At 38.7% G+C, this 18,845-nt stretch overlaps 1 protein-coding gene across 1 annotated transcript in view; it reads left to right on the forward strand.

Moving 5' to 3' along the window:
- Window positions 1–5,856: 5,856 nt before the first annotated feature.
- The window catches only part of LOC127423078 (cadherin-12-like), a 237,542-nt gene continuing 224,553 nt past the window's right edge, over window positions 5,857–18,845 (forward strand). Inside the window, exon 1 of the mRNA XM_051667111.1 lies at window positions 5,857–6,151. The gene's annotated coding sequence lies outside the window, so the exon portion shown is untranslated. The remainder of the gene's footprint in view (window positions 6,152–18,845) is intronic.

Raw genomic sequence — 18,845 nt, forward strand, 5'->3', positions numbered from 1 at the left:
TGTGCTCCACAGGTGCCGGTTACTCCGGTAACCCCCTGTGATGTATTTTCCACAGTGTGGTCTCCCTGTCAGCAGACCCGCATCTCCCTTAGACAGAGCTCTCTCTGCCCCCGGTCACTGTGTTTGTAAAGCTCCTCCCCTTCCAGGCAGGACCTACCACCGCGCTTTTTCCATGTGCGTCTGGTGAGCCCACATGACGTACTGCCACATGTTACCACTCCTTCGGGCAGGATGTGGTCTCCGCAGGGTCTTTTCCCCCTGAAAGAATAGGAAAGGAAAAGAACACCTTCTCCAGCGTGTTTAATAGCGTTAGATGGCCCCAACCGAATCTAATACTCTGTGAAGAGAAAACATAGAAAGAAAAGGCTGCGGCTGGTGCGGCTCAGGGGTGTGGGGAACTACATGACGTCTTTTGGAGCATTGGGGGAGGCTACGTGCAGACTGATGCACCTGCTATTACACACACAGCAGCTTGCTTGCACCAGCATTGGCTAGTTCACGTAACACAGTTCAGCTGTTGTGGCATTTTGGTATAGGAACCCCTAGTGTTACTACATCGACACAATGTCGAGTGAGTGACAGATGGGGAACGTCTTGGTTACTGTCGTAACCTCCATTCCCTGATAGAGGGAATGAGACGTTGTGTCCCTCTTGCCACAACGCTGTACTACCCGCTGGAATGTCCGGGACCCTGTCTTGGATTATCAGCACAAAATCTGAATGAGTGGTTGCAGCCAGCTCCTTTTATACCCATATGTCCGGGGGATTGGCATGCAAATTCCACTCACCATTTCTCATTGGCCTTTTCTCAAAGATCAGAGGTGTTTGGGGCTCCCAAGAGTGACCCCTAGTGTCACTACATCGACACAACGTCTCGTTCCCTTCATCAGGGAACGGAGGTTATGACAGTAACCAAGACGTTTTCTCTGTATTTCTCATTAATGCATTTCCAAATAGTTAAGATACTTTGCTTATACACAAAACTAATGAGGAGCTTATAAATAAAGTAAAAAAAAAAAAAAAAAGAAAAACTGTTATCAACACCATGCCATCTGAACCAAAAAAGGCAAAACATTTATTTTAACAGTGATTAGTTAGACTAGCTGTATGATTCACACTAAAATTTGAAATTCTAAAATTCGTAGGATTTAAAATAAAAATGCTAATTTTAATGCTAAAATGAGTATTCAGATGTTGGATGGTTTCCAAGCACTGATTATGGCTTACATTCTTTGGCTAAAACTGGCGCAGTGCAACGATTAAAAGAGAACACGTGTATTTTGAGACTCGTTTTAATGGTTGAATTGTCATGCATAAAATGCATCAATACTGCACGTGATGCTGAAAAGACAGTGAGACACGACGCAATGGTAAAACATGTCCATCTAGCGTGTGCTTGCAAATAAAAAGACAGATGCGTTTGGAGAGAACAGCACCCAGAGGTGGTTTTTGGCTGTTGGGTATTGACTATACCTTGGCTTGCTCTTATGAGCAACTTGCTATATAAGCACTGAGTACATATATACAGCTGTATAAAACATTGTGGTACCGCCAGTATTTTGGAGCTTCAGGACATGGTAGTACTATGGCACCGGTATAGGCTAATGTGCAACACTAAGTTAACATGAAACTGTCTACTGAAGCATTTCTTTTCACATTTTACTTAATATTTGAGCATGAACTGGCTCAATCTTTTGACTTTTTTATGCAGATTTGTTAACAGCCAGATATGTTTGTTTCAATAAACAATCTTTATAACATGGTGCTGACTGGTTTCTATTGTTTTGTTCTGCACTCTTGTGGACGTAGGAGACAATGTTAATTTAAAAATCAGATATCTTGTAGATTTTTCCCACTACCTGAAATAATGTCTTTGAAATTCAAATATAATTTGAATTTTGGTAATATGTCAGTGGACAATTTGAACTTAGTTTCTCAGCCTGATTCACATACTAGAAGTGGTTAATGTTCTGTATAAGTATTATTGCATTATTATTGCATTATTAATACAATAATATGCATATTATTTAGCATTAGGGATATTTAACACATATATGTCCTTCAATATGTCCCGCCCATACACCCTTTGCCAAAAGTAAACACTTAAACACAGGAAAGAAAACTGTGCTCTTCAAGTGATTTCATTGGATCTTTAAAAGAACCATTTTCCTCATTGCATTTGTGAACTTTGGTTATTTGTGATTGAGGAAAGACGTGAGAGGGGAAGTAAACCTTTCCCATGAGTGATGGCCGTCATGGCACACACTTCCCCTTCATGACAAACCTCTCTCCTTAAAGGTTACACATCACCATCTTGTATTTGCCTGACACTTTCTGAAAGTAGGAGCTGGCTGAGAAGACACCGTCCTAGATTCAAGCAACCAGCCATAGTGGCGACTATCCAAGCAGAGAGTTGCTGGTTGCAGCATTGCACCAGTGGCTGGCTACTAAAAACGTGAGAGCAAACCTTAGCTGACAAGTCCAGTGTGGTTGAGTGACACTCCATAGTTTAATTTATACAGTGGGGTTCCAAAATCTGAAACCACATTGACAATATGAATTTTAGGACTTTGAATTTAAACAAAGTAATGATTTAAATATTCTGCACTATTTCTAGATCTGGAATATAAACTAATCAAAAATAAACCCATTTGTTTCAATGACCATGTAAAATATTGTACAAAAGTTGAAGCACACAAGATGATCTTTGTGCTCTTTGTGCTCAAACCTGTGGTGTCCATGTCAGTTCGAGTCAATGTTGTAATTAAAGCAAAAGAGAGACATACCAAATACTATAGTGTGTGGGTGCATGCACCCCACATGAGTAAACGGATCAATGTTTTGACTGCTGAGCAGCAGGTTTTCCCAAAAAATAGGTCAGCGTTGACGAAAACCTGCCAGTTCCAAGTAATGGTTTAAATATTTCAGAGAAAGTAATCAGAGAAAATAAATAAATATTAAACAACATGTTAAGCATCTAAGACGGAGTAAATTTATCACATTCAGAAATCATATGAGCTCTGTTTTCCCTGAGCTGATGATTGTTGTTTTTACTGTTGAAGTCAGCATGAAATTAAATTTGACCCTATTTACATTCTGAATACACATTACTGGTGTAATTGTGCTTGATTCATCAGTGCACTTTATTCCCAAAAATATATACAGTATAAAAAAAAATAAATAAAAAAAAAAAATAAAAAAAAATCTTTGTGATCTTTTTTTTCAAAATACAGTATCTTTCACTGCCTCTGAATTTACTTTTCTTTTCAGATGACATCACAAATACCTCTTTCCCCAGTCTGGTCTCATAGAATGACTATACCTACATTTTTGCAAAATTACTTAGTACGTATTTGTTTTCTGCCGAAATGAACATTAGAGGCACTAAAACAATAGCCCTATTCGGACAGGAATTGTTTCTCAGGGTGACGTCTGTAAAAGTAAATTTGCATGGCTCCTCTGTGATAAAAATCATGCGTTCAGATGACAATTAAATCACTGGGGGACAAGTGAGACTGTTCGTGGATCACATGATTCCACTTGCGCTTGTTATATGGAAAATTCCTCAATCCACAATCTATGTCGTTTGTATTTGTGTTCAGATAAGTTTGGAATTATGCTAAAGTGAAAATAAACATTTCAAAATGTAAGAGGGAACTGTGCAGCAAAGAGCTGCAGACATTTACAGTGTACATTTTCACATACGACACAAGCCAAAATTCTTGCGACAAGCACTTAAAAAGTTTTAAAAAGTGGCAAGGGGCATTAAACCTTTTAAATAAGGTAGACATTGACTTTTCTGGGACTAGCTGACACGTATACACGAGTAGTCATGCAAACTCTATGTATAAATGTATATAGTACATGTTTCTATATTAAAATGTTATTACAATTTTATTACACATTGCTGCCATAATAATGGCCCATTTTAAAGGTTTACGTGATCTGGCTCTCATTTTTCTTTTCCTTCTACTTAGGAGTTCCCACTCACTGTGGTGGAAAGGCGACCTCATTTTATTATTGTGAATTATTTCAAACATTGTTCACAACTGAACATTACCGCCAGAGCTGCTACTGCTCAGCACAACTGTACGGCACTTAGCAGTGGTCAAAAAGGATTTCCAAAACGACTTTCGGATTATAAACTCAGAGATGTGGATTCAAACGGTTAATTAAATTACCACACGACCTTGGTGTTTGTCAAAAAACAGTAGGTGATTCGGCCGGGAATTTTCTTGTGAAAGGTGGGAGAAAAACACTTCGGATGCGGACGGCAATAAAATCACCGACTACCCCCTGTAAATGCTGGAATTACCTCACGTCCCCATGTAAAATAATTGCCGTCCGAATAGGGCTAATGACAGCAATGAATAACTTTTCGCCCTCTTCCTCAACCAAAGATATCTTATGACATCAAAACACTGTTACTATAGTGCATGACTTGTAAGACAATGCATTTTAACATTTGCATTTACATTTATTCATTTATTCATTTAGCAGGAACTTTTTTTTTTTTTTCATTGTTTTTTTCTTTTCTTTTCTTTTTTTTTTTTTTTTTTTTTGAGTGTCTGGTCAAGTGTTCACAAAAAAGTTGTTAGCCAATTTCTTAAGAGGAATTCTGCTTCAGGGATGGGGTTGGGAATTTGCAATACATAAGCATCTACATTTACAAGCTTGTTCGAGCCTAATCAGTTGGGCAGTAGCTCAACTCAGCAATTCGAATGCAAAGGACTTTTGCATGAGTATGAGTCCTGAAGAACACTTGAGTCGACACATAAGCCAAAAGTGTCATATAAGCACCACAAAATGACATGGTTGCTTCAGCAATTGTGTTTTTCATTTCACATTTGTTTTTTTTTTATGACACAGTCAGCCAGGTTTAAGATTAAGGTTTAGGGAAGAGAGGTAGGTTGTGTTAATTTAAAAGTCGATAGAGCATTAACCTTAAAAGCCTCGTTTGTTTTTCATCTCACATTTGCTTTTTCTGACACTATCAGTTTGGTTCAGGTTTAAGGTCAAGGTAGGTTTGGTTGATTAAAAACTCAATAGAGCATTAACCTTAAAAACCTCATCTGTTTGGGAGAAAATTTAACTTTGAATGCCACACTGTGGAAATTTCACCTTAGAACTACTGTGAGACATGTTAGAAACTACATAATATAATTTTTTCCTTGTTAAATATTCTGTTTTGCTGACATACCTGTGTGTCAGATAATGGGGTAAAATGGGTTAAAACTATTAATGCACATCTAAAAACAGCCTACAGTTTAGATAATGAACTATATTACATGAATCATATTTTTTCATTCAAAAATTATAATTAATAATAAATGTAACAATTTCATAAGCATTGGTGTCTTTTATCATAATGCCGGTGTTATATAAAACCAATATACAAGACTGTGTGGCAGTGATTGTAGGCTACACACCAAAAAACCGGGACATCAGTAAGTGCATTAGTTTGAAAGAGACATTCCCACGAGGCACCAAGAACTGCATGATTTGCATATCCCTGCGATGACCGCACCGTCGACCGCTGCTTCTCTGCGGAACTAGCAGAGCAAGGGAGAGAGGGTTGGAGAGGAGGGGGGCCACTGCTCCATCTCTCTAATCTGTCTGAAGATCCCTCACTCCGGGGACCTGACAGGGGTCGCACTCTCTCCAATCAGGCTCGCCACGGACCGCAGAGCCGCTCGCCTGCGAGCCAGTCAGCAAAGTGCTCGCGCATTCCGCTCAGTCTTTCTCTCTCTGATGAGCTCACTCACTGTCTCTCTCTCTCTCTCTCTCTCTCTCTCTCTCTCTCTCTCTCTCTCTCTCTCATACACACACGCTCTGTTCATTCTAAAACTGCAGGGACATACGCTTCAGCACACACACTCTCTCTATCAACCCGTTTTCTTTTCTTTTTTTCAATCTTTCCACACCAGCGGCACATGCTTCTCTCTCCGCTCTGGCTTCCGTACAGTACAGGATGAATATGATAGACTCAAGAGAGAAAGTAGACAAGAACACAAGGAACTAAAAGAGGAATTCAGGCTGAAACGAGGAAGGAAAGAGATTGAGGACTGATGAAGGAAGTGAGGAAGTGAAACGTTTGGATTTGACTCATTTCATCCATCTCATTTCGCTGGTGGAAACGGACTCAATTAAGGTAGGACATTTCCACTCCACAAATCTCGTCAGTGCTTGCTGTGAGTGTGTGTGTATTTGGGTGTTTTTTTTTTTTTTTTTTGCTTATGCGCGCTTTCTTATCTGGGCAATAATGAACACATTTAGGGAAGTGATAACTCCAGGGAAGGATGCAGTAAGTTTTCTCTGCTTTTCTCTGACCCGTCAGCATCCTAAATTTGAGCGTATTATCCCCAGTTGCGAGGGCATGTAAGCCTTACTTTTCTGCGCTAACACTCCAGAAGGCGACAAGCCAATGATTAATCCCTGCGACCATATAAATAACAGTTTTTTTCCTCTCATTTCGGGAAGAGTTTGACTGGAGATTTGTTGTACTGAGCCAGCTGACTGAGGAAACTACTTCCACTGATGTATGGTTGTTTTGCTGCCTGACACTTCACAACGAGGTGAATAACTGGCTTGATACTTGCTGATATTTGCCATCTAGAGTGGAACGTGCTGATTACAAAACACTAAAAACATTCTCATACCCAGACTGGAGTGTCTGCAAGGGTGATTGAGTGGCAATAAGGTGCGAGCCCTATTTACATATAAAAGCCGGTGTGCTCTGTGCTTCTCAGCACCACAAAGTGTTGAAATAGAGGTTCAAAAAACTGCTGTCGAGAGACATTTGGGCAACATCAAGGGTCTGTTTCAAGTGCTTCTGAGGGGCTAGAAAACACAGGCAAATTACCAGCAGTGCTGAATTTCTCAAGTGGCTCTAACATAGAATATTTCCTTTATACTCTCAGATGAAACTCTCAGTGCAAAGAAGAGTTTAGGCATGTTGTGAAGTGAAAAACAACAGGGTTTAGTTTGCACAATGTATGTATTACGTTGTTGTACTATTAACTGAGATAGAAAGTGTACATAGCTCTAGGATCTGGTGTTTATGTACATATTAATATAATCTCACAGAGATTATGGACTTTGCCTCGTGCGAGATGGATTAGACCTCACAAGCATTTGTTGTGTTTTGCTGATGAATATAGGCTATGCAAACACATGTAGGTGGGCTGCACACTACTATGTTCTGTATCTGGCATCTTCTATATCTGTTTTAATGAGTCAGATGTTTAATTCAATATGAATAAACCAATGCAAGAAAGAGGCTAACAGAAGTGTTGATATTGATAATAACCTGACAACAAAATAGGAATCTATTTTAACCTCTTAATATAAAGGTGGAAATATCTCAATGTCCTTATGTACAATAAATGTTTTTGATCAAGAATTGCAGGACATTATGCACAGCAAAATGAATGATCAATGCTGCATTTCACCCCAAATGAAAATTATGTCATCATTTATTCACCCTCAAGTTGTTCCAAACGTGTATGGCTTTCTTTCTTGCGTGAAACACAAAAGGAGATGTTAGGCAGCATGTTAGCCTAAGTCACCATTCACTTTCATGGCATATTTTTTTTTTTTTTTCTTCCATGCAATGAAAGTGAATGGTGACTGAGGCAAACATTCTACCTAACTTCTTGTATTGTGTTACATGGATGTAAAAAAAAAAGAAAAAGAAAAATGTTATACTACAAAACGAAACTTCAGCTGTGAAGGCAACGCGTATCTTAAGAGCTGCTGACACAGTTCTACTCAGCCATCATTGAGTCTGTCCTGTGTACATCTATAATTGTCTGGTTTGGTTCAGCCACCGAATCAGACAGAAGGAAACTACAACAGACAATCAGGACTGCTGAGAGGATTATTGGTGCCCCCCTGCCCACCCTCCAAGACCTGTACGTCTCCAGAGTGAGGAAACGTGCAGTTAGAATCACTCTGGACCCCACACACCCTGCCCAATCCCTCCTCGTACTGTTGCCCTCTGGCCAACACTACAGAGCACTCAGCGTCAGGACATCCAGGCACAAGAACAGTTTTTACCCTACACATCCAGGCACAAGAACAGTTTTTACCATCAGGCCATTTACCACATGAACAATTAAACTGCTTTCAGGACTCCCCATAGTGCAATAATGTAAATACATATCTCATGTACCTATGTAAATTCAATCATATTTAATTCAGTAACTGTACATACCCCTACCTTGCACATGCATTATCACTTGCACATGTACATACGACATTCTATGTTATATGTCCTATTATAGGTTGTACTTCCTTCGCCAGCTGAGTAAATTCAACCTGCCACAGGCGCTGCTGATACAGTTCTACTCAGCAGTCATTGAGTCTGTCCTCTGCACTTCAATAACTGTCTGGTTTGGTTTAGCTACAAAATCAGACATCAGAAGACTACAAAGGACAGTTCGGACTGCTGAGAGGATTATTGGTTGCCCCCTGCCCCCCCTTCAAGAACTATACACTTCCAGAGTGAGGAAAAAGGCTGGAAAAATCACTCTGGACCCCACTCACCCTGCCCACTACCTTTTTGAACTGTTGCCTTCTGGCCGATGCTTCAGAGCTCTGAGCACCAGAACCGATTCTGATTTGTATGTCTATTTATACTCTTACCTTGTTTTATATTCTGTATTTCTGTGCACACTTGTTTCTCCTATCACAATTTTTTTTTTTTTTTAAATCCTTGTGTACATGAAAACACTTGGCAATAAAGCTCATTCTGATTCTGATTCTTATACAGAGAACAAACCTCACTCACCGACAGCAGACAGCACAACATGAGGACAGGTTATTGCATTTAAACACTTGGAGCTCAAATCCAAATGCAGGGATCTGAAAACGTGTTTTTCTAAGTTTCAAACTATGTTTAACTTGAAACAGGGACCTAAAAGCGATATGTTTATGATGTTTATCAAAGTGAGGTGCTCCAAAAGCATCGGTTGGACGCAGGTATACATTGATGCGTCCTTAGAAAAGCCCTTATAATAAATCTCGGACTGATTGATGGACTCAATTACAAAATGGATTGCTGTGAACTGTAGGCCAATTATTGGCTTATATAATAATATGGAAATAAACAATATATTGGATTCTAAAGCCACTTTTTGTACTGTCTTATCAATGCTTTACTCATCTGCCACAATAATGTAATGCATTATAATTATCTGAATTATTATTTTTTATTATATATATATATATATAGAGAGAGAGAGAGAGAGAGAGAGAGAGAGAGAGAGAGAGAGAGAGAGAGAGAGAGAGAGAGAGAGAAAGAGAGTGAGAGAGAGAGAGTACATATTTTTTGTAATTATTTAAATATAAATATTTATAATTATTTCATCATTATATATTCAGTTACTGTTATTTGAGGGGCCTTCTCCGCAAATATTTATATATGCAATTAATTGTGATTAATTCAGTTAATTAATAGCCATACCATGTCATTAGTTTGATTTTTTTTTATTTATTTTTTTTATCAATTGACAGCCCTAATTAAAATACAAATACTTGTATTCAACCCGGAACATCCTTTTAAGCCAATTAAGCTCCTTGCACATTGTTTTAAGCAATAACTTCAACAATTACAACAAAAGCTGTATTTTTTGGGTTGTACATGAATTAATATGCAGTAGATTCATTTGCACATTTGTCAGTTTGTCAATGTCAAGACCCGCACAAATGCAATGATTCATCATTCAGAAGTCTGTTCCCCTAAAGCATTTTTGATGTAACTTTCAGAATTATGCACAATAGTGGCAAGTGTATCCAAATTTAGAAACATCCCAGAGACAACATTTTTATAATTTTCATTGCTTGTTTTTACAACCATATTGTGGCAACTGTTATGTGTGTGCGCACCAGAGAGGCAAACTGTAATCGCTTCTGGAGAGTAAAATTTAGCATCAGCATTCCTAGAATAAACCACAAAGCAGACAACTGTGTTAAAAATAATAGGAGGTGAGCTGTGACATCAATTTCAATTCATCCAGGCTCCTTGGATTCATAAATCACTGGATGATATGTGCCAGGAACCATATCAGTCTATCTCTAACAGCATTATCCACCTGTTTTCATTTGATCTGTTGCAGAATTTCTAATGTATAGAACAAAGTTGATCTGGACCATCTGTTAAAGGTTACACGGTTTTGTGGGGCACTCTAGAGTACACAAGAGTCAGTGGACAGAATTTAACTCACAGATGAAGCTGAACACATATCTTTATTATTTTTTTTTTTTTTTTTTTTTTTTTTTAGATCAGGCCTTTACAAAGCCGAGGAAAGTCAGGCTTCAATCAGTGTCTGAAATCAGTAGGCAGGGACAATCCAAAAATCCCCTCCTGATCTCACTATAGAAAGCCCAAGTTGGCAGGTCTTGGGTCTGTCTGTGTGATACAGATCAGAGTAGACAGTAGAAGAAGCAGAAATTCTAGAGATCTGAGCTACTGGTGAAAACAAAGCCATGTCCCAAAAAATGTCCAATTCCCCAGAGTGAGCGTGCAAGCAGAGTGCTAGCACTGGATTTAATGAGGAATCCTCTTTTGACCAGTTGGTAACACATGAGGCAGACAGCTCTGAGAGACAAAATCAGCACAGAGGATGAAAGACAGCTCTCGGAGAGAGAAGAGAGAGAGAGAGAGAGAGAGAGAGAGAGAGAGAGAGAGAGAGAGACAGCTCTGAGGGCAAGCTAAATGAGGTCTAATCAGCTCAAAGCAGATGGGAACCCTGAGACGAAAGGGGATCGGTAAGGGTGCAAGATTTGACATGTCCCTCGCTCATTCTCATGAAAATTAAATTGGAAGAGAAAGAGAATGATGACATTAGGTAGCATGGGACCTGGGACAAGATGACAAGGGTCAGAAACAGCTGGACACATACTTTTAGTCACAAACGTCTAGACTAACCTTGAACATGCCTCTATGCCATTCCCATAAAAAAAGCTCAGGCTCCGTTTATCACCATTAAGCAGCCACATTAAAGGGGCAATTTCACTGAAAAAAAGGGGATTTTCTGTGCTCCTTGCTTGAATTTGAAAAGAAATCATTTGATGTAGACATGCTCTAACGTCCACAGAACAAAGCTTTGTCTTTAGTTCTTCAAGACCATACACAGTATGGAAATAAGATGCAAAAATAGTGTGAGGGCTTTCAACTGATGGGCTATTAAAAGTTATTTCAGATAATAAAGAAACTGTTGCTTCGGGTGCACTGACATCAAGATTCTGTTTGTTGGTCGAGACATGAGTCGCTACAGTATATGTGTGTTTGTTTTTGTGTGTGTATGTGCGTGTGTGTGCATACATATGTATATATATACACACACACACACACACACACACACACACACACACACACAGATGCATCTCAATAAATTAGAATGTCGTGGAAAAGTTCATTATTTCAGTAATTCAACTCAAATTGTGAAACTTGTGTATTAAATAAATTCAATGCACACAGACTGAAGTAGTTTAAGTCTTTGGTTCTTTTAATTGTGATGATTTTGGCTTACAGTTAACAAAAACCCACCAATTCACTCTCAAAAAATTAGAATACATCATAAGACCAATAAAAAAAAAAACATTTTTTAGTGAATTGTTGGCCTTCTGGAAAGTATGTTCATTTACTGTATATGTACTCAATACTTGGTAGGGGCTCCTTTTGCTTTAATTACTGCCTCAATTCGGCGTGGCATGGAGGTGATCAGTTTGTGGCACTGCTGAGGTGGTATGGAAGCCCAGGTTTCTTTGACAGTGGCCTTCAGCTCATCTGCATTTTTTGGTCTCTTGTTTCTCATTTTCCTCTTGACAATACCCCATAGATTCTCTGTGGGGTTCAGGTCTGGTGAGTTTGCTGGCCAGTCAAGCACACCAACACCATGGTCATTTAACCAACTTTTGGTGCTTTTGGCAGTGTGGGCAGGTGCCAAATCCTGCTGGAAAATGAAATCAGCATCTTTAAAAAACTGGTCAGCAGAAGGAAGCATGAAGTGCTCCAAAATGTCTTGGTAAACGGTTGCAGTGACTTTGGTTTTCAAAAAACACAATGGACCAACACCAGCAGATGACATTGCACCCCAAATCATCACAGACTGTGGAAACTTAACACTGGACTTCAAGCAACTTGGGCTATGAGCTTCTCCACCCTTCCTCCAGACTCTAGGACCTTGGTTTCCAAATGAAATGCAAAACTTGCTCTCATCTGAAAAGAGGACTTTGGAACACTGGGCAACAGTCCAGTTCTTCTTCTCCTTAGCCCAGGTAAGACGCCTCTGACGTTGTCTGTGGTTCAGGAGTGGCTTAACAAGAGGAATACAACAACTGTAGTCAAATTCCTTGACACGTCTGTGTGTGGTGGCTCTTAATGCCTTGACCGCAGCCTCAGTCCATTCCTTGTGAAGTTCACCCAAATTTTTGAATCGATTTTGCTTGACAATCCTCATAAGGCTGCGGTTCTCTCGGTTGGTTGTCCATCTTTTTCTTCCACACTTTTTCCTTCCACTCAACTTTCTGTTAACATGCTTGGATACAGCACTCTGTGAACAGCCAGCTTCTTTGGCAATGAATGTTTGTAGCTTACCCTCCTTGTGAAGGGTGTCAATGATTGTCTTCTGGACATCTGTTAGATCAGCAGTCTTCCCCATGATTGTGTAGCCTAGTGAACCAAACTGAGAGACCATTTTGAAGGCTCAGGAAACCTTTGCAGGTGTTTTGAGTTGATTAGCTGATTGGCATGTCACCATATTCTAATTATTTGAGATAGTGAATTGGTGGGTTTTTGTTAAATGTGAGCCAAAATCATCACAATTAAAAGAACCAAAGACTTAAACTACTTCAGTCTGTGTGCACTGAATTTATTTAATACATGAGTTTCACAATTTGAGTTTAATTACCGAAATAAATGAACTTTTCCACGACATTCTAATTTTTTGAGATGCACCTGTATATATATATATATATATATATATATATATATATATATATAAAACTCGTTGGGATCTGTGTGTGTGTGTGTGTGTGTGTGTGTGTGTGTGTGTGTGTATATATATATATATATATATATATATATACACACACACACACAGATCCCAATGAGTTACTGAAATATATATTTAGCAATGTCTCTGATCATGTCAGTTCAAACTTAAATCTGAAGTTTAAGAAACACTAGTAAGTCACTAGTATCAAAGGGAATAGCAAAAATCATCCTACCAATGGCTTACTTACTGTTGTCTGCATATTAAGTTGGGATATAAGAAAGTCATCGGAAAAATTACACACATCAACTTTAACAGTTTTTTGGCACATTTCAGTATGAACTGTATTGTGAAACATGTCACAGTGTAATGCAGACTTGGCAAAGAGCAGTAGAGTATTGCCAACTATTCCAACTATAGCAAACTTGCAACCTGTAAGCATTGTAACTCATTTCACATGCAACAATGCCATTTCAACCGAAGTTTTCCCTGCTGAAAAGAAAAGCTTAGACCAGCATGAATTTCCCAACATGATCACAAAGGAACTCTATATTTTGTTTCCGAAAGTTTTACACGTATTTGTATTAGTTAAAGCGTGATCAATTTCTATATAGCACAAATGATAGCGCCTTGCGCAATCAACCTCTGAGACACAGGTTCTGGTCGCATGGGAAACAAGAAGTAATTGCATTTACATAAACAATAGTGAGAGCGATTCTAAGGTTGCAGTTTTCCTCTAAAATTGCATTTTCACTCCAGTGAGGGTTATATGCACTCCTGTTGACTGTAGTACATAATTTACAAATAAAAATACAACTCGCTTTTGGCGCAACTCTGTATACATTTCACTTGCAAGCTGAAGCTCACAAGTGCCCATACGTTCAACAACACTTCCAGCTTTGGCAACAGGGGGCTTGAATTTCAGTTAGCACAGACCAATTTCAGCATCAAAACTTTCGACCTATGGTTGCCAAATTCACAGTGAGACCACTCTGGAATGTCCATGCTGGTCCGGGCTGGTTTATGATGGTTTTGTGCTATTCTAGCTGTATTTCACCTGCAACAAAACATCTTTCTGTGAAGCTTGATGATAAAGGAAGTCGTTTTGGTTAAGCTACTCAAAAAGCCTGAACACAACATAAACTGTTGACCAGCAAATGCTGTTTATTCAGCTGTAGGGCTGAAACGATTAGTCGAGGTCATCGACAACGTCGACAATAAAAAATTGTCAACAAAAATTGTATTTGTTGAATAGTCATTTTATATAATTTAATGTAATATGAGATCATTTGAAACTCTAATGATGGGATGGCACTTCAGCTCGTGCCTGACTGAGGAGGGGAAGAAACACAGTTCACAGTCCAGATGCACTCTAAACTTTCCAAACAGCTCCTGGTGATGTAGATCGCAAAGTATGAGGGAATTATAAAAAAATAAATCAATAAAAAAAAATAAGTAAATACAGAAACACTCTCATTGTGGAATAAGCGGAGCTGGAGCTGCCGCTCTGCTTAAGCAAAACTTGCGTGTCGAGCGTCTTTAAAGGAAACACCTTTTCCTATTTTCAAAAGTTTCATCTTTAATGCATTTATATTTACTGAGTTAGAACTTTATTTAAGTTCAAATAATAAGGAAGCAGGTCATGTAAATAACTACAAACTCCGAAACTGGCATTTCTCTGTGCAGTCAGCACCTCTTCTATGAGTTGTGTGAAGAGTTTGTTTTTGTTAGGTAAAGATGGATTGAAGTGAACAAAAAGGTTAGAGAGGGTAGTCTTCGCCCTATTATACACTGCAACAAAATACGTTTTTGATTTGTTTTTGTTTGGGCTTGTTTTCCAATATAAATATCTAAAACTCCTTTAAAACAGCATACATTTACTTTAGCAGCTATACTGCAGAAGAAAATTATCTGAGAATGTTGAATATTATATTAAAAATACAAATATTTTATCTAAAAATCCTTTAAAAAAAGATGCATTCACCTGAGAAGCAGCATATAAGATATTTAGACATGCTTTTAGAGAATAGACCTTGAAAATAAGTATATTTTGTCTTTACTGAACTCGCAGAAGTATGAAGTGAAAATCAAAATACACCTACTGTATTTACGTATACACTTATATTCAAGATATCCACTTATATTATCTTAAAGCAAGTCTAAATATCATAAATATTGCTTCTCAAGTGAATGTATCTTGTTTTAAGGATTTGTAGACAATTTAAATTGGAAACCGAGACAAAAACACTTGATAACAATATTATTTTTTAATACTGTTCACACACAAATTTTGTTCTTTAATTCAGTGAATGCCATTTAGAGGTATTTTTAAAAGAGGAGTGTGTCCTCTTTATTGTTAGTAAGCACGTTTAATACAACCTTGGACACAAGCCGAATAGTCAGTTAAAGCTAATGATTAATTGTTGCAATAATCGAATAGTGGAATAATCATTCTAATAATCGTTAGATTAGTCGATTATAAAAATAATCATTAGTTGCAGCCCTATTCAGCAGGGAACAGTTTTAAAAACAGCCCGATTAATTCTAAAGGTCAGAGAGAGGGTGGAAATTGGTAGCGTAAAACTAATTTATGCCTGGTTTTGCTGCAAGAATTCTTGACTAACATTATAAGTAGACTCCAGGGAAACAAAATAAAATGCTACCAAAGTGTAGGATATGGCCTCTTTAAAATATAATCCTGAGATACTCCATACTGCTATCAAACGAACCCTTTACACACTTCCCAGGCACTTCACACTCCTTTCACACTGCCTTGACACTCCAAAGTATTTAGTTCCTCATTTTAACCAGCTCAATGGCTCTTTTCTTTCACATGAACCTGAGCCGCTTATCTCTGCTTCTCTCTTAAAGCGATCTCAATGCATAATGCAGCTGAATAAGCTCTCTCTTTAAAGAAAGCCATCGCTGATGTAATGCAAGACCATTGAGGGAGTGAATGACTGTGTAGGGCTGTACAGAGGAGGATATCCTCTCTGGTGTGGTGTAACGGTGCTGCAGGCTGAAGGAAAGATCCATGGTAATCCTGTGTACTTATCAGGTGATTGACGAGGGCCTTTAGAAAACTTGAACTGAATGGGCAGCAGAGGCATAGTGACTGGCCAGTTGAACCCTTCTAATGCAGAGTCAACAAGGCCTAGGATAGTTCAGGTCAACTCTATTTATCTTAATTTCATTCTAGCGCTCTCTTAATTAATTTCTAGGCACCTTTCATTGCGCTGTCTTACCTGCTCTTTCCTTTTCTCCATGCCTATGTAATTTTAATGGAAGGACAGAGTGTCTTTCGCCCTCTTCCAGGTCCACAGTGATAATAGCTCCTGGTATCGAACTGGTGTGTTTGTGTGTGTGTGTGTGTGTGTGTATGAGTATCCATTATCATTTTTACCCAGAGAGAGGGATGCGACCAGATCGCTCATCCGGATATGCCTCCCATCAACACTCACTGCCGCAGATGGTCCTGTAGAGAGCCCAATGTCCAACGCTGATCAATCATTGAGATTATTTGGACTCTCTTCACCTTGGGCCATATGTAATTTAAAGCTTCAATAAAGGGACTCATCTCAGCACTGTTTTTATCACAGGGAGAGCTGCTTGTGTCTGAGCAATGCTATTGCATTGTTATTTTTATTTTGACAATCTTGAAACATAGCACACAAACTCAAACATACTATTCAACTAATAGCAGCAGAAAAAAAAGTAAAAATAAAATAATAAAGCATTGTGAGGTGTTTCAAGGTTGAGGCAACAATACAACATTCATTCTGTTTCAAAACATACTGCTGTGATGTGCCTGCAAGCAGCGTTATAAGGCATCAAAGGTGCAAAGGCTGTTCCAAAAAGATAAGATACCTTCTTTTAGCAATGTTTTAAGGCAGCAATGCATGTATCCTATAGAAAAGGCAATACAAAAATTCCATAATGCTTTGCGTCAAAGCTCCATAAAAAACATCCAAGATGGTGGATGAAGCGAGATTTTCTAACATACAATTACACTCAACATCAAAACGTATTGATTAAAATAATTAAATTGTACATAATATTTGTGTATGCCATGTATTTTTGGCTATTAGAATAGTGTAGTGTTAGCTGAGCAACATGTTCATGCCACATCATTGAAATCAAATGGGAGTCGAGTGTAACACTTTATACGTCTTGAAAATGCATTGATTTTGATTTTTCAACCACACTGAAATGTCATTTTTCACATACTTTATAAACAATCAAGCTAGGAAATAGAAAACAACATTTTCCAAAACCTAACATCATCGTTTTCCAAAGTATGTGGTTGTGGAGAACGTTTTTGAAAGAGTCTCGGTGGAGAAATGATTTTCGGTGGAGGAAAATACTGTTGCGGTGTGGATGAGAGACACAAACCTTGCAAAATCCATGTATTTTCAAATGAAAACAGATTAGTGTTAAGCTGGTCATCTACCACCACTCCTATGTTCCTGGCTGTTCTGGATGGTGTTAGTGTAGTTGAACCAAGATGAAAAGTGAGGTTGTGGTCAACAGATGGGTTTGCTGGGATCACGAGGAGTTCTGTCTTGGCAAGGTTGAGCTGAAGGTGTCATTCCTTTATCCGGACATTTCGGCCTGGATGATGAACCGCCTGGTCTTGCAGATTCGTGGTTAACAACATCAGGAAAATCAGACCTTACCTATCTAAATATGCTACACAGATCCTGGTCCAAGCTCTGGTCATTTCAAGACTGGATTACAGCAATGCTCTGTTGGCTGGCCTACCAGCTAACATAATTAAGCCACTGCAGATGGTCCAGAATGCAGCAGTGTGTCTGGTCTTCAATCTGCCAAAAAGGGCTCATGTCACCCCACTCTTGATTTCACTCCACTGGCTACCTGTAGCTGCCCACAACAAATTCAAGGCTTTGACTCTGGCTTTCAGGACAGCCAATGGAACCGCACCCTCTTCTTCAATTCACTTCTTCAGATGTATGCTCTAATTTGCTCTCTGTGGTCCATAAACGAGCAACACCTGGTGGTCCATTCACAAAGGGGCTCAAAGTCTATTTCATGATTGTTCACTTTCTCTGCTCCTTTGTGGTGGAATGAACTTCCAACCTCCACACGATCTGCTGTTACCTTCTCAACATTCAAGAACCAGATGAAAACACATCTGTTCCGCGAGCACTTCACCAACCCACACAAATTGTACTTACCACTACACTCAACATGCACTTAATGTACAAAAATAAATAAATAAATAAATTCCTTGTCTGTCTCTTTCTTCTGTGGTAGCATCTTTACTACTCCAGCCACTGTAAGAACTTGCTGCAGATGTTGGTAAACTTTGTATTACAAATTGCTCGCTATGTGTCTCATTGGATAAAAGCATCTGCTAAATGATAAAATGTAATGTAAATGTAGTGTGGAAATGGCTGTAATTCAAAGACTATTTAGCAGAGAAAGATCACTTCTATTCAAATGTGATAAATTGGAATGGCCAACGGATTTAGAAAAGGAAGTCCTGCCTTGCAGGTTCAGGAGCCAGTCACCTTTTAGATACAGACATTCGCTGGGTTTTCCGATAACGTTGCAACTTAAGCTTTAACAATCATCTTAACTTACATCACTCGTTATTTTATGATGGAGTAATGCCTGTTTCCCAAACCAGCACATAGATCGCTCGTTATAAAGTAGAACTTAAGTGCTTTGTTACGGGAGCTATCCAGTCCAAAGGTACTGATCACTTTGGCCAGTATGTCCAGGTGTTTGTCTTCTAAAAATGAAAATAAGTTGGCAATACTGACAAACATGGAAGTTGTTTGTAACTTTGTCGAGGCGCTGAAATGTATTACCTAACTATTACAG

Source organism: Myxocyprinus asiaticus, chromosome 32, assembly GCF_019703515.2.
Source record: "Myxocyprinus asiaticus isolate MX2 ecotype Aquarium Trade chromosome 32, UBuf_Myxa_2, whole genome shotgun sequence".
Classification (NCBI taxonomy): Eukaryota; Metazoa; Chordata; class Actinopteri; order Cypriniformes; family Catostomidae; genus Myxocyprinus; species Myxocyprinus asiaticus.